General features: G+C 45.8%; 2 long non-coding RNA genes across 2 annotated transcripts in view; both read left to right on the top strand.

Annotated features, from left to right (window-relative positions):
• Positions 1-27618, top strand: part of LOC140487193 (uncharacterized) — a 229789-nt gene that overhangs the window by 65653 nt on the left and 136518 nt on the right. The gene's annotated exons all lie outside the window — the stretch shown is intronic.
• Positions 9173-27618, top strand: part of LOC140486866 (uncharacterized) — a 36268-nt gene continuing 17822 nt past the window's right edge. The window contains exons 1-2 of the long non-coding RNA XR_011962646.1: positions 9173-9196; positions 10250-10343. This is a non-coding gene — a long non-coding RNA (uncharacterized lncRNA). The remainder of the gene's footprint in view (positions 9197-10249; positions 10344-27618) is intronic.

The following is a 27618-nucleotide window of genomic DNA, read 5'->3' as shown; positions in this document are numbered from 1 at the left end:
GAGCAAAAGAAGAGCACGGGACAAACCCGGTCTCCTTAATGATCAATGAAGGCAACGATGTGTGAAACTACAAGATCCAAAACAAATATTTCACTTTGGAATTTACTGTGGATAAAGACTGGGGCGCTCAGGGAATGAAACAGTGTTTGGCCTGACCACTATTGGAATACTGTGTGCAATTCTGGTCTCAATGCTGTGGATGTTGTGGAACATGAAAAGGTTCAGATGATCAAGGATTTGCCAGGATTGTAGGGTTTGCGCTACAGGGAAAAGCTGAATAAGCTGGGGCTGAATTCACTTGAACATGGGAGGCTGAGGAGTTACCTGATAAAGGTGTTTAAAATCATGATGGTCATCGATAGGGTCAATAGGCAAGGTCTTTTCCCCAGGTTGGGGGAATTACAAACTGATAGCCCATAGCTTTAAAGTTCAAGGGGAAATTTTCAAAGGGACCTAAAGGACAATTGGTTCCTGCAGAGTGTATGGAATAAGCTGCCAGAGGAAATAGTGGAGGCTGATAGAAATACATTTCAAAGGCATGTGGATGGGTATATGAATAGGAAGGGTTCAGAGGGATATTGGCAAAATTGTGGCAAATGTGACTAGAAACGTCATGCAGGAGTTGGTCTGAAGGATCTACTTCTGTTCTGTACATCTCTATCACTCAATGTCCTGAAATGTGTCCACATTATAGAAAAGGATGTGCTGGAGGTTTTAATACACAAAGGTAGATAAATCCCCAGGACCTGATCAAATGTATATTAGGACATTGTGGGAAGCTGGTGAAGAAATTGTAGGGTCCCTAGCAGAGATGTTTGTACCATAGAGAGCAATGTGTGATAGGCTGATAGACTGGAGGGTGGCATTGTGGAGAGTGAAGAAGGTTTTCTGAGATTACAAAGGGATCCTGATGAAATGTGTGAATGGCTGAAAAATAGTAGATGGAGTGCAATCTGAATAAATGTGAGGTTATGAATTTGGTGCAACAAACACAGGCAGGATTTATACAATTAATGATCGGACCCTCGGTAGTGTGTTGTAGAACTTGGGGTTCAGGTGCATAATTCTTTGAAGCTTGCAACATGGAGAGACAGGATGGTCAAAAAAAGGTGCTTGCCACACTTCCTTTCATTGCTCAGTCCTTTGGATATAGGAGTTGGAAAGTCACATTGAGATTATACAGGCCATTGCTGAGACCACTTCTGGAATACTGTGTCCAGTTCTGGTCGCCCAGGCTATCGGAAGGATATTATAAAGCTGGAGAGGGTTCAGAGGAGATGTACTGGGACGTGGATGAGTATGGAAGATTACAGTTATAAAGAAAGCCTGGAGAGATTGGTATTTTTTCATTGAGGAGAAAGTGAGGACTGCAGATGCTGGAGATCAGAGCTGAAAATGTGTTGCTGGAAAAGCGCAGCAGGTCAGACAGCAACCAAGGAACAGGAGAATCGACGTTTCTGGATGGTAGGGTGAAATGTGATGAGGATGTTAGAAGATTACAGGGTGACCTGGACAAGTTAGGTGAGTGGGCAGATGCATGGCAGATGCAGTTTAATGTGGATAAATGTCTGGTTATCCACTTTGGTGGCAAGAACAGGAAGGCAGATTACTACCTCAATGGTATCAAATTAGGTAAAGGGGCTGTTCAGAGAGATCTGGTTGTTCTTGTCCACCAGTCAATGAAGGCAAGCATGCAGGTACAGCAGGTTGTGAAGAAGGCTAATAGCATGCTGGCCTTCATAACAAGAGGAATTGAGTATAGAAGCAAAGAGGTGCTTCTGCAGCTGTACAGGGCCCTGGTGAGACCACACCTGGAGTACTGTGTACAGGTCTGGTCTCCAAATTTGTGGAAAGACATTCTGGCTATTGAGGGAGTGCAGTGTAGGTTCACGAGGTCAATCCCTGGAATGGCAGGATTGCCTTACACGGAACCTCTGAAGCGACTGGGCTTGTATAACCTTGAGTTTAGAAGACTGAGAGGGGATCTGATTGAAACGTATAGGATTATGAAAGGATTGGACACTCTGGCAGGAGGAAACATATTTCCGCTGATGGGGGAGTGCCGAACCAGAGGACACAACTTAAAAATACGGGGTAGACCATTTAGGACAGAGATGAGGAGAAACTACTTCACCCAGAGAGTGGTGGCTGTGTGGAATGCTCTGCCCCAGAGGGCAGTGGAGGCCCAGTCTCTGGATTCATTTAAGAAAGAATTGGATAGAGCTCTTAAAGATAGTGGAGTCAAGGGTTATGGAGATAAGGCTGGAACAGGATACTGATTGGGAATGATCAGCCATGATCATATTGAATGGCGGTGCAGGTTCAAAGGGCTGAATGGCCTACTCCTGCATCTATTGTCTATTGTCTATTGTTTCGGGCATCAGCCTGAAGAAGAGCTGATGCCCGAAACGTCGATTCTCCTGTTCCTTGGATGCTGCCTGACCTGCTGCGCTTTTCCAGCAACACATTTTTTCACTGAAACCTGAATGTTGACAGATGACCTCATAGAAGTTTATAAAGTCATGAGGGGGATAGATATAGTTAATGGGAGTTTCAAGACAAGGCAGTACATTTTTAAGTTTAGAGGAGAGACATAAAAAAAAGACTCGAGAGGCACTTTGTTACACAGAGGGTGGGTTGAGTGTGGAATGAACTTCCCAAGGAAGGGGTGAACATGGGGACAATTACAATGTTTAAAAGACATTTGGATTACTCCAGAAATAGGAAAGGTTTGAAGGGATATGATCCAGGAACAGGCAGGTGGCACGAGATCAGTTTTAGAGTATGGTCAGCACTAACCAACAGTGCAGTATGACTGTCTGACTGTGATTATAATATTGTGTCATTAATTAAGGAATGATGCAAGCGAAAGCCAGGGGTGTACAGACTGGTGAGCCAGACATCAGGGTGGGTCAGTTGTTGAAGTTCATTCTGAGAGGTATGACTTACTTGCAATGGGAAAGATAAGGACTGATTACAGCCAGTAAGCATGGCTTTGCGTGTGGGAAAACACGTCTCACAAACTTGAATGGAGTTTGTTCAAGATGTGACCAAGAAGACGAAGGCAGAGTAACAGACTTCAAGGTGTTACATGATACATTGGTAAGTAAGGGTAGATCACAAGGGATCAGGGAGAGCTCGCCAACTGGATACACAATGGGATGACAGTGGGAGACAGAGGGAGGTGGGAGAGGGTTGTTGTTCAGACTGGAGGCCTCTAACCAGCGGTCTGCTCTCAGGATTGGTGCACCATTTACATAAACAATCTGAGTGAAAATATAGCAGTCTCTGTTAGTATGTTTGCCGATACCAAGATTAGTGGAAGAGTGGGCAGGGAATATAGTTATCGAAGGGGATGTTAATCAACTGGGCTCGTGTGCCAAGGAATGAAATTTGGAACTTAATTCAGGTGCTGGATTTAGTTAAGTCAAACCAGGGAGGACTAATACAGTTAATGGTCGGGTCCTGGAATGTGTTGTCAAACAGGGACAGACCAAGGGGTGCAGTAACATGATTAGTTGGAAGTGGCATCACAGGTGGACAGAGTGGTGGGGAAATCAGCATTTGGCAAACTTGTCTTCATTGGTCAGAGCACTGAGTACATGAGTTGGAGATATTTGTAAGATTGTCGTCAATATTTCTCCTGGGCAGAGGAGGCCATGGGGTGGCCTTATAAAGGTTTATGAAACCATGTAGGGTCTATGTCAGGTGAATTGCCAAGGGTAGGGGAGTCCAAAACTAGAGGCATAAACGTGAGGTGACAGAGCAAGTATTTAAAGAGGGAGCTGAGGGGTAACATTATCCACAGAGGATGGTGCATAGACAGAATGGACTGCCAGAGGAAATGGTAAAAACAAGTACAATTACAACATTGAAAAGACACTCGGGCAAGTACATGGAGAGGAGAAGGTTTGAAGGGATATGAGCCAAACACAGGCAAACGCGACTCATTCCATTTCGGAAACCTCGGCCAAAGAGTCATGCAGCACAGAAACAGACCCTATGTCTCCAGTTGTTGGAGGAGGAGGAGACTATCGAGACAAGGCATTTTGTAGAGATTGAAGAAAGTTACAGTGATATGGATTGTCATCTGGACTTGAGGTTTGAAATATGTGAAATAATTGGTGAGAGGGGAGGAGAAGACAGATATAGGAACTGTTATAGGAGTTAGAATGATTGAAGACACTGGTCCACAAGACAAGCCAGAGAAACAGTGTTGGAGAGGGAATAGGGAACAGGAAGATCCCAGGAAGCATTACCACCATCTCGTGGGAGGCCTGCTTTCCCCTCTGTTGTCCTGATGCTCACCAAGACAGCACATGCCTGGTTTGAAAACTGGGAACTCTTGATTCTGTCTCAGTACAAAACCAAACTTAAAGTAAAGGTGGTGACTGAACCTGGTGTGGGTCTGGACTGTACTCACCCCCCAGTACTATATTTATGTAATGTCTTGTTAGCTGATGTTTGGAGCCCTCTCATTGCTCTCTGCTCTGTGCACTGGAATGATCTTACCTGGCGGCAGGATTTATTGAAGGCTCCCGACCTCCTTGACCTTTGTCTCTCTGGCTAACCAACCATCTTTCCAACCAGCAATTGGCAAGTCTATTGTTGGCAGAGGTCGCTGACATTTTGAAAGCCCACAATACAAGATCCATCACTCTGTTTAAGACAGCAGAAATCTCTTGTAGTATGATAGTCATAGAACAATACAGTGCAGAAGAGGCCCTTCGGTCCTTGATGTTGCGCCGACCCATGTGCTTAAGTAAAGGATTGTTTAAATTTCCCTAATGTGGCTGAGTTAACTACGTTAGCAGGTAGTGCATTCCATACCCTAACCACTCTCTGAGTAAAGACCCTGCCTCTGACATCTGTTTAAATCTATCACCCCTCAATTTGTAGTTGTACCCCCCATACATGCTAGTGTCATCATCCTCGGAAAAAGACTTTCACTGTCTACCCTATCTAATCCTCTGACCATCTTGTATGTCTCTACCAAATCCCCTCTTAGTCGCTTCTTGCCAATGTGAACAGGTTCAAGTCTCTCAACCTTTCCTCATAAGACCTCCCATCCAGACCAGACAACATTCTGGTAAATCTCCTCTGCACTTTTTCAAATGCTTCCACATCCTTCCCGTATTATGGGCACCAGAACTGCACACAATATTCCAAGTATGGCCGCACCAGCATTTTGTTCAGTTGCAGCATGATATTGCAGCTCCGGAACTCAATCCCTCTATGAATGAAACCTAACACACCGTATACTGCCTTAACAGTACTATCCACCTGGGTGGCAACTTTCAGGCATCTATGTACATGGACTCCACCATCCCTCTGCACACCCACACTACCAAGAATCTTTCCATTAACCCAGTACTCTGCCTTCCTGTTATTCTTCTCAACGGCATCACCTTACATTTAGCTGTATTTAACTCCATTTGCCACCTCTCAGCATACTTCTGCAGTTTATCCAAGTCCACCTGCAATCTGTAACATTCTTCCACACTGTCCACTCCACGGACTTTAGTGTCATTTGCAAGTTTAGTGATCCAGCCACCTATGCCTGCATCTACGTCATTTATAAAAATGACAAACCTGAGTCCAGGCTGAATATTTTCCATCAGCACCACTCGCTGCCTTCTTTCAGAAAGCCAGTTTCGAATCCAAACACCTATATCACTCTCTGTTTCATGTCTTTGCATTTTCTCCAACAGCCTACCATGTGGAACCTTATCAAAGGCTTTACTGAAGTCCATGTATATCATGTCAACTGCCCTACCCTCATCTACATGCTTGGTCACCTTCTCAAAAAACTCAGAGGTTTGTGAGACATGACCTGCCCTTGACGAAACCATGTTGACTATCTGAAATCAAATTGTTGTTTGCTCATTGATTATAAATCTTATCTCTCATAATCCTTTCCAAAACCTTTCCTACAACAGAAGAAAGGCTCACTGGTCTATAATTACCTGGGTCATCTCCATTGCCCTTCTTGATCTCTCCATTGCCCTTCTTGATCAAGAGCACAACATTTGCAATCCTTCAGTCCTCTAGTACCAAACCTGTAGAGAATGACGACTCAAATATCAAAGCCAAAGTCTCTGTTATCTCCTCCCTAGCTTCCCAGAGAATCCTCAGATAAATCCCATCCAGCCCAGGGGACTTGTCTACTTTCTGGAATTGTTAACACCTGATCATAACTAACCTCGATCCTTTCTAGTCTAATATGTTGTACCTCATTCTTCTCCTCTACAATATTCTCCTTTTCCTTAGTGAAAACTGATGAGAAATGTTCATTTAGCACCTCACCGATCTCCACAGGGTCCACACTGAACTTCCCACTTCTGTCTTTGACTGGCCATATTCCTACCCTATGCTTTTGTTTCTCACATACCGATAGAAAACTTTAGGGTTCTCCTTTATTCTATTCACTAAAGACTGCTCGTGTCCTCTCTTTGCTCTTAACTCTCTCTTTAAATCCTTCCTACCTGATATGTAACTCTCCATTGCCTCATCTGTACCATCTTGACTCATCAACACATAAGCCTCCTTCTTCTTCTGAACAAGAGATGCAATTTCTGCAGTAAACCATGGTTCCCTTACCTTATCACTTCCTTCCTGCCTGACAGGGACATACCTGTCAAGGACATGTAATATCAGTTCATTAAACCAGCTCCACATTTCAATAGTCTGCATCCCCTGCATTTTGCTCCCCCATTCTATGCATCCTAATTCTTGCTGAATCGCATTATATTTGCCCCGCCCCATCGATAAGGAGGAGGTTAATTAGGTTGTTTCCAGAGCTGAGGGGTTTGGCTTAACAGTAGATTGGTAATATATTCATTGGAATTCAGAAGAATGGAAAAATATAAAATAATGAATTGAATGGATAAAATAGAAGTAGCGAGGATGTTGCCACTGGCAGGTGAAGCTAGGACAAGAGGGATCATCTCAAGATTAGAGGCAGCAAATTTAATACTGAATTGAGAAGGAACTTCTTGACCTCTACAGAATTCATTGCGCAGGGAAGTAGTTGATGCTAGTTCAGTAAACGTTTATAAAGCTAAGGTAGGTTTTTTAAAAAAGAAATAATTAAGGGATATGGTGAGAATGTGAGAAAATGGTTCTGCGTCCACAAAATGATCAGCCATGGTCACATTGAATGGCAGAGCAGGGTCAAAGGGCAGGACGGCCTTCTCCTGTTCCTAGTTCTTTTGTTATGTTATGCATTCCTCCCTCACTCGACTTGGAAGTGCTGATTCTGGATTAGTGGTGCTTGAAGAGCACAGTAGTTCAACCAGCATCTGAGGACCAGTAAAATCGACGTTTCGGGCAAAAGCCCTCCATCAGGAATAAAGGCAGAGAGCCTGAAGTGTGGAGAGATAAGCTAGAAGAGAGTGGGGAGAAAGTAGCATAGAGTACAATAGGTGAGTGGGGGAGGGGATGAAGGTGATAGGTCAGGGAGGAGTGTGGAGCTGATAGGAGGAAAAGAAGATAGGCATGTAGGACAAGTCAAGGGGACAGTGCTGAGCCAGAATTTTGGAACTACGGTGAGGTGGGGGAATGGGGAAATGAGGAAACTGTTGAAGTCCACATTGTTGCCCTGGGGTTGAAATGTGGACTTCAACAGTTTCCTTAGTTCCCCTTTCCGCACCTCACCCTAGTTACAAACTTCCAGCTCAGCAGTGTCCCCTTGACATGTCCTACCTGCCTATCTTCTTTTCCACCTATCCACTCCACCCTCCCCCCGCCCCATCACCTGCATCCCCTCCCCCACTCAACTATTGTACTCTATGCTACTTTCTCCCCACCCCCACCCTCCTCGAGCTTATCTCTCCACGCTTCAGGGTCTCTGTCTTTATTCCTGATGAAGGGCTTTTGCCTGAAACGTCGATTTTACTGCTCCTCGGATGCTGCCTGAACTGCTGTGCTCTTCCATCACCACTAATCCAGAATCTAGTTTCCAGCATCTGCAGTCATTGTTTTTACCTTGGAGGTGCTGGTGTTGGATTAGGATGGACAAAATTGAAATTCACAGAACACCATGTTACAGTCTAATGGGTTCATTTGGAAGTACGAGCTTTGCTGCTTCTTCATCAGGTGGTTGTGTGATTTTTAACTTTGTCCCTCACTCTTGTAACTGATAAACAGCAACAAAAGTCATGAAGCAGTGCGCATGCTCTAGCCAACAATTGGGCCCGGGTGGGAGGAGGATGAGCAATTCATCAACTTCACCAACACATTCCACCCTGACCTTAAATTTACCTGGACCACCTCTGACACCTCCCTCCCCTTCCTGGACCTCTCCATCTCCATTAATGACTACCGACTTGACACTGACATTTTATACAAACTGACCGACTCCCACAGCTACCTGGATTATACTTCTTCCCACCCTACCTCTTGCAAAAATGCCATCCCATATTCCTAATTCCTCTGCCTCCGCCGTTTCTGATCCCAGGAGGACCAGTTCCACCACAGAACACACCAGATGGCCTCCTTCCTTAGAGACCGCAATTTCCCTTCCCACGTGGTTAAAGATGCCCTCCAATGCATCTCGTCCACATCCCGCACCTCCGCCCTCAGACCCCACCCCTCCAACCGTAACAATGACAGAAGCCTCATCTTGCGCCTCGGAACACTTCAACCCCAGGGCATCAATGTGGACTTCAACAGTTTTCTCATTTCCCTTTCCCCCACCTCACCCTAGTTCCAAACTTCCAGTCAGCACTGTCCCCATGACTTGTCCTATCTGACGATCTCCTTTTCCATCTATCCACTCCACCCTCTCCTCCCTGACCTATCACCTTCATCCCCTCCCCCACTCACCCATTGCACTCTATGCTACTTTCTCCCCACCCTCCTTTAGCTTATCTCTCCACGCTTCAGGCTCACTGCCTTTATTTGGGCTTTTGCCCGAAACGTTGATTTCGCTGCTCCTTGGATGCTGCCTGAACTGCTGTGCCCCTCCAGCACGACTAATCCAGAATCTGGTTTCCAGCATCTGCAGTCATTGTTTTTACCCCGGGTTAATGATGTCAGTGGTGGACCAATGGAAAGGCAGGGGGAGAGCTGGAGGACCTGGTGGGGCAGTTGGTCCTCCAGTCAATCAGTGAATGAGGGGCGGGACTTGACTATACCACGTGATCATCCTCGCCGTAAGCGTGGATGTTGCGGATGTGTGTGCGGAGAGCTGTCGGTAAGGGAAGAAATAAACAGCAGGAAGCGGGAGGGAAATGGTGTTGGTATGGTCTGAGAGGTTCTATAATAATTTGGTACACATTCTCAAATACAAATTTGAAACTTACAGTCTCATTTTTGAAGCAAATGGGAAAATGCCTCGTTGAGTAATAGTCCCGAGTGAGCGCCGCCATCTTTATTCGGGGCAACGATTCACTGGACACGTGCGCGGCCGCCAGCTTTGTAGGGGGCAAAGTTCAGAGGGATGTCTGTACAGCCTTCCCTGGTAAAAAGAGTCATAGGGCAGGATTTACACAGAGCATATTCAAACCCAGAGAAATGGACTTTTTTCTGAATTTGTTTCGTCATTCATTGAAATGATTTAGATTTGAATAGAGGCCGTATAGTTAGTAAGATTGGAGGTGACACCAAAATTGGAGGCGTTGTGGACAATGAAGCAGGTTATCTCAGAGTACAGTGGGATATTGATCAGATGGGTCAATGGGCTGAGGAGTGGCAGATAGGATTTAATTTAAATAGAATAGGTTAGGATATCTGGTTGCCATAGGTTGGACCGAAGAAGTCTGTTTGTGTGCTAGACATCTTTGACGGTGGGATCATAAAAGTGAACTCTGCTCTGGTTCACCTCTGGGTTCTCTGATGTCCACTTGTTCATTATCTAGCTTCCTCAGTCTCTCATGGGTGTATTTTTGGTCTGTATAGTATTTTACAATTACTTTCACAGCTGTTTTGTAAATGAATTGAAAAACGTAGAGCTGGAAAAACCCAGCAGGCCAGGTAGCATCCAAGGAGCAGGAGAATCGACGTTTTGGGCATAAGCCCTTCTTCAGGAATGTAAATGAATTGTCCACTGCTGCCCGGCTCCTGACCATGTGCTGTTCCATTATCAGGTTATTTTTTCCACAATATCTTTGACAGTCAAGAATTCATTTTTCCAATAAGCGAGTGCATTTTCCTTCAATTTCTGACAGTCACATTCTGCACCCTTTTCATTCCCTGTAATTCATATTGCACTCCTTGAAACATCAACTGTGTATTTCTCCTTCCACAGAAACCAATGATCAATGCCAAAGCCTTGTTGCCTGTGGAGAGGGTGATGTTTGACTGCCTTGTACTGCTGCAGTTTGTATGGTGAAGGTGGTTGGGTAAGAGACATTACAGATAGGGGGGATGTTGAGAATGGAGGAGATTAGAGATTGGAGGATGTTGCATAGATTGAGATGTTTTTGATACCAGAGATAGTGGTAGTTCTGAGGCTAGAGAGGAATTATAGAGATAAGGATGAGTTGTTAGTTTTCCCAACACTACCTCTTTACTGATAATGATTGTTTCTCTGTCCTCATCTGCCATTGCCTCCATAGGCCTGTGACAATGAGAGTACGCAGATAGTATGTTCCCGTTAAGCCAAGGCTGGGAGGTGTCAAGAATGCTGCATGACCTGAGAAATTGAGGCTCTGGTCAAGAAAATGAAGAAAGGATATGGCAGGTACAGAACACTGGGTTTGAATGAGTCCCTAGGGGACTATAAGGGCAGTAGGAGTATACTCGCGGGAAACCAGGAGGCAGAAAAGGGGACATGAGATAGCGTTGGGAAATAGGTTTAAGGAGAATCCAAAGAGATTCTACAAATACACTAAAACAAAAGAATAACTAGGCAGAGAATAGCGACCCTCAAAGATCAACAAGACTGTCTATGGAACAGCAGGAGGTGGGAGAGATTCTGTAATTCTTTCATGTCAGATTTTACTGAAAGGGGATATGAAAGTTAGAGAAGTTGGAGAAATAAATAGTGATAACTTGGCAAGTGTACATATTACAGAGGAGGTCGTACTGGATGACTTAAAATGCATAAAGGTGGATAAATCCCTGGAATCTGATCAGGTGTATCCCAGAACTTTGTGGGTAATTAGAGAAGCTTTTGCTGGGCCCCTCGCTGCGATATTTGTATCATCAAACGCCACAAGTGAGGTGCTGGAAGACTGGCGCCATTATTTGAGAAAGGTGGTAAGGAAAAGCCAGGGAACTATAGACTGGTGAGCCTGAAGTCAGTGGCAGAGAAGTTGTTGGAAGGGATTCTCAGGGAGAGGATTTACAAGTCACTGGAAAGGCAAGAAATAAATGATTAGGGAGAGTCAGCATGGCTTTGTGCATTGAAATCAGTAACTTGACTTGAGAAAGACACAAAGTTTCACATAACACACTGGTTTGCAGGTTCAGTACCATAGAATTCTGGCGGAACTAGCTGTTTGAATACGGAATTGGCTGGAAGGTTAAAGAGTCATAGATGGACAACACAGAAACAGAGACCCGTCAGTCCAACCAGTACATGCTGATCAGATATCCCAACGCAATCTAATCCCACCTGTGAGCACCCGGCCCATATCCTTCCTATTCATATACACATGAAGATGCCTTTTAAATGTTGCAATCATAATGGCCTCCACCACTTCCTCTGGCAGCTCATTCCATACACGTACCCCCTCTGTGTGAAAACATTGCCTGTCAAGTCTCTTTAAATTCTTCCCCCTCATATCATAAAACTATGTCCTCTAGTGCTGGGATCCCCCACGCCAGGGAAAAGACGTTGTGTATTTATCCTATCCATCCATCTCAGGTTTTTATATACATCAATAAGATCACCTCTCAGCCTCCGACGCTGCGGGGAAAACAGCCCCAATCTATTCAACCTCTATTCAACCCCCAGCCTAGCTCAAATCCTCCAACCTTGGCAACATTCTTGTAGATCTTTTCTGAACCCTTTCAAGTTTCACAACATCCTTCCAATAGGAGGGAGACCAGATTTGTACGCAACATTCCAAAAGTGGCCTAACCAATGTCCTGTGCAGCCACAACATGACCTCACAACTCCTGTACTCAATACTTGGTCCGATAAAGGAAATCATACCAAATGCCGCCTTCACTATCCTATCTACCTGCACTCCAAGGACTCTGTTCAGTCACACTCCTCAGGACCTTACCATTAAGTGTATAAGTCCTGCTAAGATTTGCTTTCCCAAAATGCCACTCCTCAGCCCATTCACCCATCTGATCAAGATCCCATTGTATTCTGAGCTAATCTTTTTCACTGTCCACTACACCTCCAGTTTTGGTGTCATCTCACTAACTATACCTCCTATGTTCACATCCAAGTCATTGATATAACTGACGAAAGGTAGTGGATCCAGCAGTGATCCTTATGACACTCCACTAGTCACAGGCCTCCAGTCTAAAAAGCAACCCTCCATCACCACCCTCTGTCTTGTGCCTTTGAGCCAGTTCTGTATCCAAATGGTTAGTTCTCCCTGTATGCCATGAGCTCTAACCTTGCTGAGCAGTCAGTGTCATAGTGGAGGGTACTTTTTGGACAGGAAGCCTGTGATGAGCAATATGCTGTCAGGCTGGGTGCTGGGTCCACTGCTTTTTGCCATTTATATAAATGATTTCTTTGTGAATATAGGAGCTATGGTTAGTAGCTTTACAATAGACACCAAAATTGGAGGTGCAATGGACAGCAAAGTTATCTGAGAGTACAATAAGACTCTGATCAAATGGGCTGAGGAGTGGCAGATGCAGTTTAATTTAGATAAATGTGAGGTTCTTCATTTTGGAAAAACAAATCAGGGCAGGATTTATACACTTAATGGGAAGGTCCTGGGGAGTGTTGCTGAACAAAGAGATCTTGGAGTGCAGGTTCATAGTTCCTTGAAAGTGGAATGATAGATAGGCAGGGTAGTGAACAGAGTGTTTGGTGTACTTGCCTTTATTGGCCTGTGCATTGAGTACAGGAGTTGTGGCGTCATTTTGCGGCTGTACAGGACACTCATTCAGCCACTTCTGGAATTCTGCTTTCAGTCCTGGTCTCCCCGCTATTGGAATGATATTGTGAAACTTGAAAGGATTCAGAAAAGATACAAAGATGTTGCCAGGGGTGAGGGATTGGGCTATAGGGAGAGGCTGAATAGACTGAGGATGCTTTCACTGGAGAATCGGATGCTGAGAGGTGACCATAGAGATTGATAAAATCGTTAGGGGCATGGATAGGGTAAACAGCCAGGGTCTTATTCCTGTTTAGGTGAGTCCAAAACTAGAAAGCAGAGGCATGAGGGAAACGATTGAAAAGGGATATGAGGGGTAAAGTTTCACGCTGAACGTGGTATGTGTATAGAATGAGCTGCCAGAGAAAGTGTGGAGGCTGGTACAGTTACAACATTTAAAAGGCATCTCATTGGATATGTGATTGGGAAAGGTTTAGAAGGCTATGGGCCAAGGGCTGGCATATGGGACGAGATTAATTTAGGATATCTCGTCAGCATGGACAAGTTGGACTGAAGGGTCTGTTTCTGTGCTGTACATCTCTATGGTAGTAATAAATTAAAATTAAGATAGGTTTCTCTTTTATGGAGAGTTAGCTGAAGGCCAGACAATTCTCCTTGGAGCTGAGAAGGTTAAGCAGTGATTTCGACCAGGAGTTGATTTGTTTCCAGGGTATTTCATTTAGAGAGAGACAGAGTGAGAAATCTTTAACGTCACAATTTTTAGTATCTATTTTCAGGTAACTGGCAAATAATGCAAAGAAAAATGTGAAGATTACTTTACTCACTAAGTTCTGAGCATCTGGAACAGTTTGACCGACAGCTGGATGCAGATTCAGTAGTTATTGTCAAGACAAATTTGAAATTTAACATTTTTAAAGAAGGATTTGGAGGGCTATGTCCAAATGGGAGGTGAGTTGGGATAGACTGGCACCATCTCCAGAGGGAGAGAGTACAGCCCCAATGGGCGGAATAGCCCCCAGCCCCTGTGCTCTGTGATACTGACCCATTCACTGTGAATGATGAAGCTCATCACAGGGCAGAGCCGTAGAGATGTACAGCATGAAAATAAACCCTTTGGTTAAACTGGTCCATGCTGACCAGATATCCCAACCTCATCTAGTCGCATTTGCCAACACTTGGCACATATCACTCTACACCCTTCCTCTTCATATACCCATCCAGATGCCAAACAGTATAATTGTACCAACGTCCTCCACTTCCTGACAGAAGATTCCATACACGCACCAACCTCGGTGGGAAAAAAAATTGCCCCTCAGATCCATTTTAAATTCTTCCCCTCTCATCTTAAACCTATGCCTTCTCATTCTCTACTCCCCGACCCCAGGGAAATGACCTTGTCTATTTATCCTACCCAGGCCCCTCATGATTTTATAAATCTCTATGAGGTCACCCCTCAGCCTTTGATGCACCTGGGAGGATCCCACCCTCGGGTCACAATGGGGCCTGGCTGATTGACACAGCTTCAGACCAGTAGGAGAGTTGGCCTGATCCTCCAGCCAATGGGAGTGAATGAGGGGTGGGTCCAGCAGGCCAACACATGACCATCAGCTTTGCAGGCGCAGTGTCACTGTGAGGGAGGACTGAATATGAAGGAGTGGGAGAGACAGCTGATACTGGGAGAGAGATGGAGTTAGTGTGGACTGGGAAGGTTGATAAACCCTATTTCAGTCGGCTGGACCTGAATTAGATACTCCGGGTAAATTAGAACCAAAAGAACTTCGGATGCTGTAAATCACACACAACAACCAGAAGGTACTGGAAATGCTCAGCAGATCTGGCAGCATCTGTGAAGAGAAATCAGTTCGCATTTTCGATCCAGTGATGCTTCCTCAGGAACTGATTAGATTAAATTATTTAGTGTGGACACAGGCCCTTCAGCCCAACAAGTCCACACCGACCCGCAACCCACCCCTCTGCATTTGCCTCTTCACCTAACACTATGAGCAATTTGGCATGGCCAAATTCACCTAACCTGCACATTTTCGGATGGTGGGAGGAAACCGGAGCACCGCAAGGAAACCCACGCAGACCCTGGGAGAATGTGCAAACTCCACACAGAGAGTCGCCAGAGGTGGGAATTGAACCCAGCTCTCTGGTGCTGTGATGCAGCAGTGCTAACCATTGTGCCACTGTGCCACGCTTATGTTACTGAGAAAAAAAAGGTCTGTTTTTATGCAGAAGGTAGGGGTTAAGGAGTAAATGATAGGTGGGGATAGAGTCCAAAGAGAGAGATAGGAGCAGTTGGACAAAGGAGTGGATAACGATCTGACGGGGGGAGGGTGAATAGCTGTTTATGGGGACTGTTAGTGGCTAACCATAGGCAGTGTGTAATGGTAGGCTACGTAATAACAAGTCCTGGTATGTGGGGTAGGGGACAAAGAAACTAGGACGTGGGAGAGTTCAGGACCCAAAATTATTGAATTTGATGTTGAAGCCAGAGGGTTGCAGGGTCCCCAAGTGGGAGATGAGGTGTTGTTCTTCCAGCTTGTGTTAAAGTGTGGCGCTGGAAAAACACAGCAGGTCAGGCAGCATCCAAGGAGCAGGAGAATTTACATATTGGGCATGTCAGTACTTTATCAGAAATGTGGGTGGTGGAATACGGCTGAGAGATAAATAGGGAGGGGTGTTTGGGGTTGGGGGGAAGGGAGCTAGGGTGCCAATAGGTGGTTGTAAATGGAGGGTAGTGCTGAGAGGGTGGAATGGACAATTGGGAAGGAAGATGGGCAGGTGGGACTGTTCAAGAGGCCAGTGCCGAGTTGGAGGGTTGAATCTGAGATAAGTTGGGGGAGAGGAGATGAGGAAACCTTGATGCCGTGTGGTTGAAAGTTCCCAAGGTGGAAGATGAGGTGTTCTTCCTCCAGGTGTCGGGTGGCTCGGATTTGGGGATGGAGGACTTGTATGTCCTTGGCAGCATGGTGGCGGAGGGGGTGGGCGGTAGCCGAAATGGTCGGCCACAGGGCGGTGGGGTTGGTTGGTGCATGTGTCCCAGAAATGTTCCCTGGAATACTCCACAATTTGGCGTCCCTAGAGCAAGGGACACAATAGGTGAGGTGTTTGGGTGGGCAGGGAAATCTCTGCTGGATGTGGGAGGATCCTGTGGTGCCTTGGATGGAGGTGAGGGGAAGGTGTGGGCAAAGATTTTCCACCTCCTGCAGTGGCAAGCGAAGGTGCCTGGAGTGGAGGGTGGGTTGGTGGGGACCGTGGATCTAATGTGGAAGTCACAGAGGGTATGGTCTCTGTGGAATGCTGAAAGGGGTGGGGAGGGAAATATATCTCAGGTGGTTGGATCTGATGGTGGAAAGAGCAGAGGATGATGCGTTGTATTTGGGTGGAAGGTGAGGATGGTGCGATTCCATCTTTGTTGCATTTGGAGGGGTGGGGTTCAAGGGCAGTGGTGTGGGAAGTGGAGGAGATACACTGGAGGGCATTGTAGACCACATGCGAGGGGAAGTTGCAGTCCTTGAAATAGGAAGTCATTTGGTATGTTCTGAAGTGTTCTTCCAGCTTGCATCAAGCTTCACTGGAACACTGCAGTACGGATGAGACAGAGCTGTTGGACAGGGAACAGTCTTGTGTGTTAAAGATCAGGCAAGGTCTTTTTTGCAGTCACAATGTAGATCATCAGCCACCATTTCCACCACCACCACTGAGATGCTAGAAGGTTCCTGTCTCCTCCATTAACAGCTTTCCAACTTCCCATTCCTTTGTCTTTTCAAATGTTCCTGTGTCTCTTTGGGCTCTGTCCCCACTTATTATTTACTATTTAACCCCTATCTCCTGTAGTCCAAAGATCTGTAGGTTAGGTGAATTGGCTCAGCTAAGTTCCCTGTAGTGTTCAGGGATGTGCATTAGTTCGGGGGAAATGGAGAGTAATAGAGTAGGAGAATGTTTCTGGGTGGGATAAACTTCAGAGGTGGGTGTGGAATTTTTGGGCCAACGGGCCTGTTTCCTGTGGGGATTCTAATTTTCCCAGCTGTCATCGGTTCTGAGGAAGGGTCACTGGACACATGATGACCCTTGGTATGTGCAGGAGGCAGAAAGGGGAAAGGGGAAAATGGCAGCAGAAACCGGATGAAATATATCAGTGTAGACTGGGAGGGTTTAGTTGCACTCTGTGCAGGTAGTTAGTCTGAATTAGAAACTCTTGGTCCCATGTTTGCAGCAAAGGGGAAGATGGCTTGGGCCTCAGGCAGTGAGAGGTCCTGGGTTATAGCCACCATCTTTATTTGGGGCAAGGTACAGCAAGGAGCATGCACGTGTCCTCTTCCTGGGTGGGGGCGGGGTGATTTGAAGAGGAGCATTTACACATCAAACACATACCAAGAGAAGTGTTTGTCTTCACTATTCATCTTGCACTGACTGAGCTTTGTTTTGTGAATTCATTTTATAGGACATTAATTGAGAATAATTGAGACAGGGATCTCAAAAAACAAGTTTCTACATCAGCGGAGTCATCAGGATCTGAATATCATTGGGATTTAACTGTGGAACGAGAAATGTTTGTCTGTTCTGTCTGTGGGAAAATATCTTCAATATTTTTGTCAAGCCAAAAGCAGACAGATGTTCGAGTTCATGGTTGGATCTCCCTTGGGGTTTGTGTTCAATTCTTGGCCCTCTCGCTGTGGAAGGAGGTATTGGCCTGAGAGAGAGCACAGATTTATCCAAATTACACCTCGTCTTCTTGCAGGAACTGTCAGATTCAGTCTCAATCATCCACTTTATAATGTTAATCTGTAAACTCCCTACTTCCAATTCTCTGCAAATTTCTCGTGGACTCAAATTCCAGCACCATTTCAGGTGGAACGTTCCAGATTCTGACAACTGTCTGTTCATTCAGAAACTGCTGAGGTCCATTTTGACTCTGGGGTTACAAAGGGCTGAATTGAAAGATGCAATGCTGGTCCTGAGCTCCCATTGAGGTGCAGTGGAACAGTACAGTGTAGGTGTGAGAAGACAATGAAAATGACAGGGCTGCACTGTGAGTGCTGCTTGGCTGAATGAGAGTGTTTTGGAGTTGGGTGTAAATAGTGAGGTGAGACAGGGAGAAGGTGAAGCTGAAACTCCGTTTTAGTTCAGGCCTTTCAGAAATTCAGTCCCAATGGGAACAGCTAATTTGTCAGTAATACCTGTGCAGTATTTAAGTTTTTAAAGTATGACATATCAGCTTAAGTAAAGTTTTTTTTGTTATTATAATGGACATGTTTGAAGTGAAGGAAGGTTACTCGCTCATTTAAATTCTCTTAATGGGAGTAACTAGATGAATGTAGAGAGACGTTGTGACAGGAGCCCTCAGACCCGTGGTGTGCTCCTCTTGCACAATGTGGGAAATAAGGGCCGCTTCCAGTGTCCCTGATGGCTATTTGTGCAGCAAGGGTTCCCATCTGCAGCTACTGGGAAACTGCTTTTCAGAGCTGGAGCTGAGAATGGACTCACTGTGGAGCATTTGCAATACTGAGAATGTTATGGACAGCACGTTTAGTGAGCTAGTCACACTGCAGGTGAGGGTTACACAGGCAGAAAGGGAATGGGTGAACATCAGATCAAATAAAAGGCTCAGGAAGCGAGTACAGGAGTCTCCCGTTGTTATCCTCTTTTCATACAGATACTGTCTACCGCTTGGGATTCTGTAAGGGCGGGAATGGGTGGGGTGGCTTCTCGGGAAATCAGCATCAGTCAGGTTAATGACACCACAGAGATCTCTGCTGATCAGAACAAGAGGACTGAGAGTGGCAAGGCTATAGTGACAGGGGATTCAATAATCAGGGGTACAACCAGGCACTTCTGTGCCCACAGACATGAATCCAGGATGGTATGTAATCTCCCTGGTGCCAAGATCCATGATATCATGGAGTGGCTGCAGGACATTCTGGAGCTGGAGGGTAAACAGGCCATTGTCGCGCAACACACAGATACCAACAATATCGCTAAACAGAGGGATGAGGGCCTGAAAGCTGGATATAGGGAGAGCAGAGATACATTAACATGTAGCTCCTGAAATGTAATAATGTCAGACTTACTCCCAGTGCCATGTGCTAATGAGAGCAGGAATGAGAAGGTAGATTAGCTGGATGTGTGGCTGGGGAAATGGTGTACCAGAGAAGGGTTGTGATTCTTCAGGCACTGGGACTGTTTCTGGGTGGGACCTATACGAGCCTGACCGGTTACCCCTGGGCAGAGCTGAGAGAAATCTGGTGGGGGCTTTTGCCAGTTCTATTGGTGAGTTTGTAACTAGTCTGGCAGGGGGATGCGAACGAAAGTATAGGCTTGGATGAGTCAGATTCAGGACAGGGAATGCGAGGTAGAACATTAGTGATGTAGTTAGCGGCTCAGAAAGCCAAAGGAAAGGAGGATTAAACAAAGATTGAGTCCCTCTTCAGCCATCAGCCCTGACATCCCAAGGATGTGAGTCAACAAAATATGGAGCTGTTTACATGTCGATGACTCTATGTGCTTCAGCAAAATGGTGGAAATCTGCAAAAAAAAACAAAGCGCTGGAGATCCTCAGCAAGTCTGTCAGCATCTGAAATGGTGACAGATACAGGAAACATTGCAGCCTTGAAGAAGTGTTTAGATGATCACACCAAGCAGGACAATATCGGTTACACGCTGAGTGCCAGAGCGTGGGACTAGCATAAATAGGTGCTTGATGACCAGCATGAATACAATGGGGCTGGAAAGTTGATGTTTTGGGTCAGGGTTATTTATCAAGACTGACAAAGGGTCCCGACCCAAAACATCAACCTTCCTGCTCCTCTGATGCTGCCTGACCTGCTGCACCTCCCCAGGTCCACATTGTACAGACTCTGACTTCCAGCATCTGCAGTCCTTAACTATCTTCACATCCCAGGACTCATCTGGTGATCCTCCTTTACACTCTCTCAATAACCAGGAGAGCCTTCCTTGGAAAAGGGGAACAAAGGTTTATACAGTACTCCAGGTGTGGTCTCACCAAGGCCCTTCCAGAAAGGGATCCCTGCCCCCATCTTATCCATAATGGTCATCAAGCACACATGCCTGGTGTGATCATCTAAACACTTCAAGGCTGCAATGTTTCCTGCATCTGTCACCATTTCAGATGCTGCCAGACCTGCTGAGGATCTCCAGCACTATCTGTTTTCTCTGCTTTAGAGTATTGAAAGGGGGGATTTGCAGTTGAGAAATTCAAATTGAACTTCATGTTACTGGATCCGTGCTGATCTGAATATCATTGGCCTTTTCATCTGGAAGGAAAGGTTTGCATTCTCTCCGTGGACGAATATTTCAAATGTCCGTGTGACTGGAAAAAAGTACTGAGACAGCGAAGTCCATGTTAGCGGGGGGACTGTGGAGAGAGATTTCATTGGTTTTTGAAAGTCTAAACAATCATGGAACATTTCCCTGGAAAAGGTAAGACACAGATTGGTTTTGTATGAGGACAATTAACCATGAAACCAGAAAGACAACAGGATTCCTGCATCATGGAAAAATCTATGAAAATGTGATTGTTGTAATGGAGTGAGTTATCGATCATTGATTGTAATCCATTGGCGTTGTCACATCGGTTCCAGTGCTGTGGGGAAACACAGGAAATTTGATGAGTGCAGTGTAGGTTTGTTATTCAACTGAAAAGGTGAAGAAGAAATTTGCAAGGATGATGCCAGGTCTCAGGGGTCTGAGTTACAGGGAGAGGTTGGACACGCAAGGACGTTTTTGTGTAGAGCAGAGGAAACTGCGGGGGAATATTTTATAGAAGTGTATAAGACCATGAGAGGCGTGGGTAAGTTGAATGCACTCGGGCTTTTTCGCAGGGACTCAAGGATTGGAGGGCATCAGGTTAAAGTTAGAGGAGAAAGAATACATGGGAAACTGAGGGGCAACTGTTCTACACAAAGGTGGTATGTATATGGAATGAGCTGCCAGTGGAAGTGGTTGAGGTGGTTATATTAACAACAAGTAAAAGACATTTGGACAGATACATGGATAGGAAAGTTTCAGAAGCAGATGGGCCAAGTGCAGGGAAATGGGGTTAGTGTGGATGGACATTCTGATTGGCATGGGCCAGTATGGGCCAAAGGGCCTGTCTCTGCTGCAGGACGTTATAACTCTAAGTGCATTTGCTATTTCTCCCCTTAACTCTGTTGGTATCATGGGATGTATTCCATCAGGGCAAGGAGACTTGTTTACCTTTAGCTCCATTAGCTTGCCCAGCTCTAACTCTTTCGTGATAATGGTTGTTTCTTGGTCTTCACCTTCTTCAGTCTCCTTATCAATTACTGGCATGTTCTTTGTATCCTCCACTGTGAAGACTGACTGCTATGTGCTCATATTCCTGAACCCTGCTGGATAGGAATAACTGGGCACAGAACTCTGAGAGGTCTTCTTTGAGTCTTTATTGATGAGACACGGCAACTCCCTGGATAGTGTACATGCAAAACGCCTTCATGCAGCATCAGGTCCGATGTATGGCTCCCCTTCTTATACCTTTTGTGGTTTGTGACTTTGAATACAGACTGTCTCTCAATATTATCTCCATGGCAACGGCAGTTCAAAAGTCTAGTTCAGTTCAGCGCTTTGTGGTTAAACCACACACCCCTCCCCCACACCCCCATGGCTCCCTCAAGTACCTGACAGGCGCTTCAGTTTCAGTGGGGCTTTCTATCGGGATGCTGATGTAGAGGAGCTGGGGTTGAGGTGGGGTGGACAAAGTTAAAAACCACACATCACCAGGTTATAGTCCAACAGGTTTATTTGGAAGTACAGGCTTTTGGGGTGTGCTGTGATTTTTAACTTGATCAGGATTATCTCTATGGTAACAGTTACGTGCTTCAACAATTACAGAGGCCATAGGTTCCCCAAACAATAGGGTAGGGTAAACTGCTATTCTGTCCCTGGGGATAGCTACTCATCACTTTTTATCCCCAACTCCATCATGCATTCTGTTGAGCTTGGAAGTTTTTCCAATCTCCGAATTTATCCTTGGTCTTTGCCAATTTGTATGCCTTCTACTTCAATTTCATAGACTCCCTTATTGCCTTAGACATGGCAGATTACTCCTTTTCCTACAGTCCTTCCTTTTCACTGATATATACTTTTGCTGAGAAATTTGAAAAATTACTTTCATATTCCTCCACTGTCCATCAACTGTCCCACAGTAAAGTCTTTGCTTCCAGTCTGCATTAGCCAACTCTTGCCTCATCCTATTGTAGTCTCCTTTTGTTTAAGTACAGTATCTTGGGATTGGATTTAATCTTCCCGCTTTCCATCTGTGTTCTAAATTCAACCAGATTAATGACAAGTCTTTTTATCAGATTACGAGGGGAGGCGATGTTTCCTGGGTGTTTTGGTTTCATTGTCAGTGACCTTGGCTTTGTAACAAGTACAGGATAGATATTCACACAGAGTATTCTGGACGGTGTGAATGTACTACACAGTCTAAAACCATAATTCACTGTCCCCCTCAGTTTAAAATTACAAAACCATTATCTCCTACACACTTCCTCACTCCCTAAGTTTGGAACGCTAACCCACCTGACTATCCTGCTGTTTCTGAAAATCCCCTTTGGTGAAGGCGGTGAGGTTTGGATTCATCTTTCCAGTTATTACCGTAAGAAGATAAGCCCTGGGCCCAGGAGAGGTAATGCAGCCCTTCGAACCAGCCCCACCATTTAATACGGTGATGATTGAGCTCAACTCGGTCTCAGCTGGATTTTCCCGCCTGCTCTCTCTCTCACTTCAACTCATTGCAAATTAAAAATCTGTATCTCTTCATTAAATTTGCTCATGTCTTGGCATCCACCGCATTTTGAATAGGAAATTCCACAGATTCACAACACATCGAGATAGGTACATTCTTCCTCACGAGAATAGAATAGAATCCCTATAGTGCAGAAACAGGGTATTCATCCATCGAGTCCACACCAACCCTATGATGAGCATTCCATTCAGACCCACCGATTCCCTGTAACCCTGCATTTCCTGTGGCTAATTGCCTAACCAGCACACGCATGGACCCTGTGAGCAATTTGGCATGACCAATCCACCTAACCTGCACGTCTTTGGACTCTGGGAGGAAACTGGAGCACCGAACAAAACCATGCAGACATGGGGAGAATGTGTAAATTGCACACAGTTGCCTAACGCTGGAATCAAACCCGGGTCCCTGACGCTGTGAGGCAGCAGTGCTCGCCACTGAGCCACCTTTGCTTAAAATCTGCTGCCCATTATTAACCTCCCCACCCCGCAATTGGCTGAATGTATATTCCTTACCTCAGAAATCGAGGTGTCTAAGCAGATGTCTCAGTAAATCCCCGTGACAGCCCACATGTCCTGTGTGTCTGAATAGATATCCTATACACAACACCCTCCAGCCCACACTTTCTTTCACTTTCCAGGGACAGGTCTCCAGAGGCTTCATGGGGACTACAACTCCCAGAGTCCCTGAGGCAGGGACCACACGTGTGTGGGGAAACCCACCACTGTACATGTACAGAATGTGGGCGGGTTTTGAAGCATGTTCTTTGGAGTAACTAGCAGAAAGCATTTCACACTGTGATTGGCAGGAAAAGGGACGCATCTGCCTATAGTATTGATCAGTTGGGGGGGGGGGGGGGGGGGGTCAAAGTGTCACTACGCCTAGATGGGACCAAGTTCCATTCGCAACTTGTCATAACACTGGGAATTGACCAATGGGAAACAAGGAAGAATCTGACCCATTACCCAGACTGAAGGTTCCTGTTCTGTACAGGATCTGCCACCTCCCTTTCTGTTTCCATCTGTTTCATTCTGCTGTTACATTATTAACTTGCAGTAACTGAAGGGAAAGGAAGTAAACCCAGAAAGGGTGCAGAGTCTAACCAGGGATGGGAAGTGGTGGCATGGATCTGTTTATCAGTGACTCCATGAGAATGGGGAGGGTGTACATTAGGGGTAGTAGAGTCAGAATGGTGGGAGAGAGTAAGTGGGCTGGAGGGTTACAACTTTGGGGGAAGAAAGGGGAAAAAGATATTCCAGAGAAACTAGAATTGTCTGTTCTGAATTTCTAATCTGTACATATTCCTTTATACAGGGTGCTAGATGGTGAAGATTTGCAGACTGAAATCTTAAAATCAGGTGCAGATTGTGATTAATTTGACCAGCATTTGATGAACCAAAGATGGAGAATCACTGGGCCAAAATCCTGCAACACTCCCTCCCATTATTGTCGGTCTCTCTGCGCCAAATGGACTGTGAATGGTTCAAGACAGCAGCTCACTACCATCTTCTCAAGGGTAACGAGAGATGGGGAATAAATGCTGGCTGAGCCAGTGATGCCCATATCCTGGAAATGGGTTCTATCTCTAGTTGCTGAAACCCAGTTGATGTTACTGCAGGATGATGAGGGATGCTGAGTGCATCCTCCAGGAGGCAGCACCATCACATTACCCTTGCCTACACCCACACAGTAACACCACAACGCCTCTGGAACAAAAGGCAGTGAAGCTAAATGAGGACTTAGATATAGTTCTTCAAGGTAAAGTCATGAAAGGGGATTGAACACAGCAGGAACAGGAGACTGAGCTGGATGGTCAGCTGTTTCCCATTGAATGGTGGAGCAGGATTGAAAGGCTGAATGGCCTACTCCTGCTGCTATCTTCCAGCTATGTATATAGCCATGGAGCCCGGGTATGAAGGAGTAGGCAGGGATTCTCCAGGAGATTGCACTTCCACAACAGTTTTCAGTGAGGGATGGTTTGATGGATTTTATTTAACATTTATATTTAACACAAGGTTTCTAAATTTTGGCTTTAAAATGTTGCAAAAGCTTTTTGCACAGCAAATAAAATTAAAGAAAATAACGTAAACTATCTGAATATAACAGTTTTAAAGCTTTCAACCTCCTGTAAAACAAAATCCTGTCTATTCCCAGACGCCATCACTTTCCAGCTACTCAAACTCCAGGAAAATATTCCCTCCCTGCCTGCACCTTTGGTTTGATTTAACTGCTTTTCAGTTGTCATTCTGTGAGGTGTGAAGCGTTCTTTTTCCCCATTTCTCTGACCCCGAATTGTGAGCACAGCAACCTTCCCCCCCCATCAAAATTATCATGACGCCATTTTGCTTTTGGTTAACCTATAATCTCCAGCAGTGCAAAAGTGAGGACCGCAGATGCTGGAAACCAGAGCCTAGATTAGGGTGGTGCTGGAAAAGTCCTCTCGCCAAAATGTTGATTTTCCAGCTCCTCGGATCCTGCCTGACCTGCTATGCTTTTCCAGCACCACTCTAATCTAGACATATCATCACCAGCAGTAAACCATTTGTGTAACCAATTGAATATTTCCAAACAAAGCGTATTAGGGGTCAAGCAAACCATTACAAGTGACAGACTGAGAAGGGACTAAATCAAAGTAGAGTTGTGGGGAGGGGGCAGCGGTGGACATAAAGTACTGTATCCCCTGCGGTGCCCACCTCTATCTAAAGGCATCGAGAGCAGTGATCCACACTACATGCTCCTTCTCCGAGGACACCCTGCTGTGTAGCCTTTATCCTCAATCATAGAATAAAATCCCTACAGTGTGGAAGGAGAGCATTGGCCCATCAAGCCCCACCGACCATCAAAAGAACATCACGCCCAGAGCACTGTAACACTGCATTTCCCATGGCTGATCCACCTATTCTGCACAATCCTTGATACTGTGGACAATTTAGCACGACTGATCCACCTAACCTGCACATCTTTGGACTGTGGGAGGAAACCAGAGCACCTGGAGGGGACCCACACAATAATGGGGAGAATGTGGGAACTTCACGCAGGGCGTTGAACAAGGCTGGACTCCAACCTTGTACCTGATGCTGTGAAGCAGCCGTGCTACAATCACAATTTAAATCAAAGCAGATGATCCCTGCTCATTGTTACATTGCTGTTTGTGGAGACTTACTGCCCAGAGAGACATCCTGAGATTCAGAAAGTGGCAATGTAAGTTCAGTCACCTCCAGCCCAGTTAATGTGATTAACAACAACAACATCAATATTCCGACAGTGTCATCATGTACAAGGTCCACTCCTGACTCTGATGGACAGTAACATCAGAATCAGAGTCCTGCAGTCCACACGGAGCAGGGGGATGACCACTTCCCTGTGAGCACTCACTGGTCTCTCAATCGTGTTGAAGATGCAGCAAATCCCTTGTCACAGGGGTGAACAGCTCCTACCCAGTGTGAACACGCTGGGGTCTCAGGGGGTGGGATGAATCACTGAATCCCTTCTCCCACTCTGCGCATCTGAATGGCCTCTCCCACTGTGTGGGCTCACTGGGGACTCCACAGGTGCTGCGTTTGAGTGAATCTCCCCCCACACTGGGAACAAGTGAATGAACTTTCCCCAGAGTGAGCTCGCTGGTGTTTAAGCAGGTCAGAGGACTGAGTGAATCCTTTCCCACACACTGAGCTGTTGAATGGCCTCTCCCCGATGGGAATGCACTAATGTCTCCGCTGGTGAGAGATTTGATTGAATCCTTTCTCACACATGGAGAAGGTGAAGGGTCTAAATCCACTGTGCCATCTCTGGTGCCTCAGCAGATTGTAAGATTGAGTAAATCCCTTCCCATACGTGGGGCAGGTGAATGGCCTCTCCGCAGTGTGACTGTGTCGGTGGGTGTCCCACTGGGAGGGGTAAGTGAATTCCTAATCTGATTGAGTACATCCTCCTGTTTTCTCATTTGTTATTGACAGTCTCATTCCACTCACACCAGAGCCTGTTCCAGTGTTACGGAAACAACAGAATGGTCAGCTACATCTGGTCACCTAACTGATCACTGGACACGAACGGTTCACTCTCCACAGATGCTGCCAGACCTACTGAATTTTTCCAGCAATTTCTGATTTCCCAGCATTTGCAGATGTTTAGTTTTCCAATACTCATCTTGTGTGTTTCAGAGGGGTTTATTGATGAAATTAGATGGTTTTGAAAGTTGTACGTGAGGTCACACATCAGCTATGATCATCGTGAATGGCAGAGCAGAGGTGAGGGGCTGAATGGCCGCCTCCTGTTCCAATGAAAGTTACCCATCGGCAGCTTGTGGTAACATTTCCCCTCGCTGCTCACTTCACCTCCATGTCGAACACACTGTTACTGACTGAACAAACCTCCTGTGTTTGAACTAAACCTGCTCATGTTCAGTGGCTCCCTCTCTTGCCACCCGGGTTTAACTCTCATCATGGAATGCTGTCTTGTATTACTGCAGGAATGCCCACAAGGACTAATCCTGGATGTTCAAAGTTTGGGAGAAGATTTGTAGCTCGGGTGCTCGTTGTTGTGGTTCTGTTTGCCGAGCTGGGAATTTGTCTTGCAAACGTTTTGTTCCCTGTCTAGGTGACATCCTCAGTGCTTGCGAGCCTCCTGTGAAGTGCTTCTGTGCCGTTTCCTCCGGTGTTTATAGTGGCCTGTCTCTGCCGCTTCCGGTTGTCAGTTCCAGCTGTCCGCTGTAGTGGCCGGTATATTGGGTCCAGGTCCATGTGTTTGTTGATAGAGTCTGTGGATGAGTGCCATGCCTCTAGGAATTCCCTGGCTTTTCTCTGTTTGGCTTGCCCTATAATGGTAGTGTTGTCCCAGTCGAATTCATGTTGCTTG

The sequence above is a fragment of the Chiloscyllium punctatum genome, chromosome 16, assembly GCF_047496795.1.
Source record: "Chiloscyllium punctatum isolate Juve2018m chromosome 16, sChiPun1.3, whole genome shotgun sequence".
NCBI lineage: Eukaryota > Metazoa > Chordata > Chondrichthyes > Orectolobiformes > Hemiscylliidae > Chiloscyllium > Chiloscyllium punctatum.
This window is presented reverse-complemented; position numbering and strand designations above follow the sequence as displayed.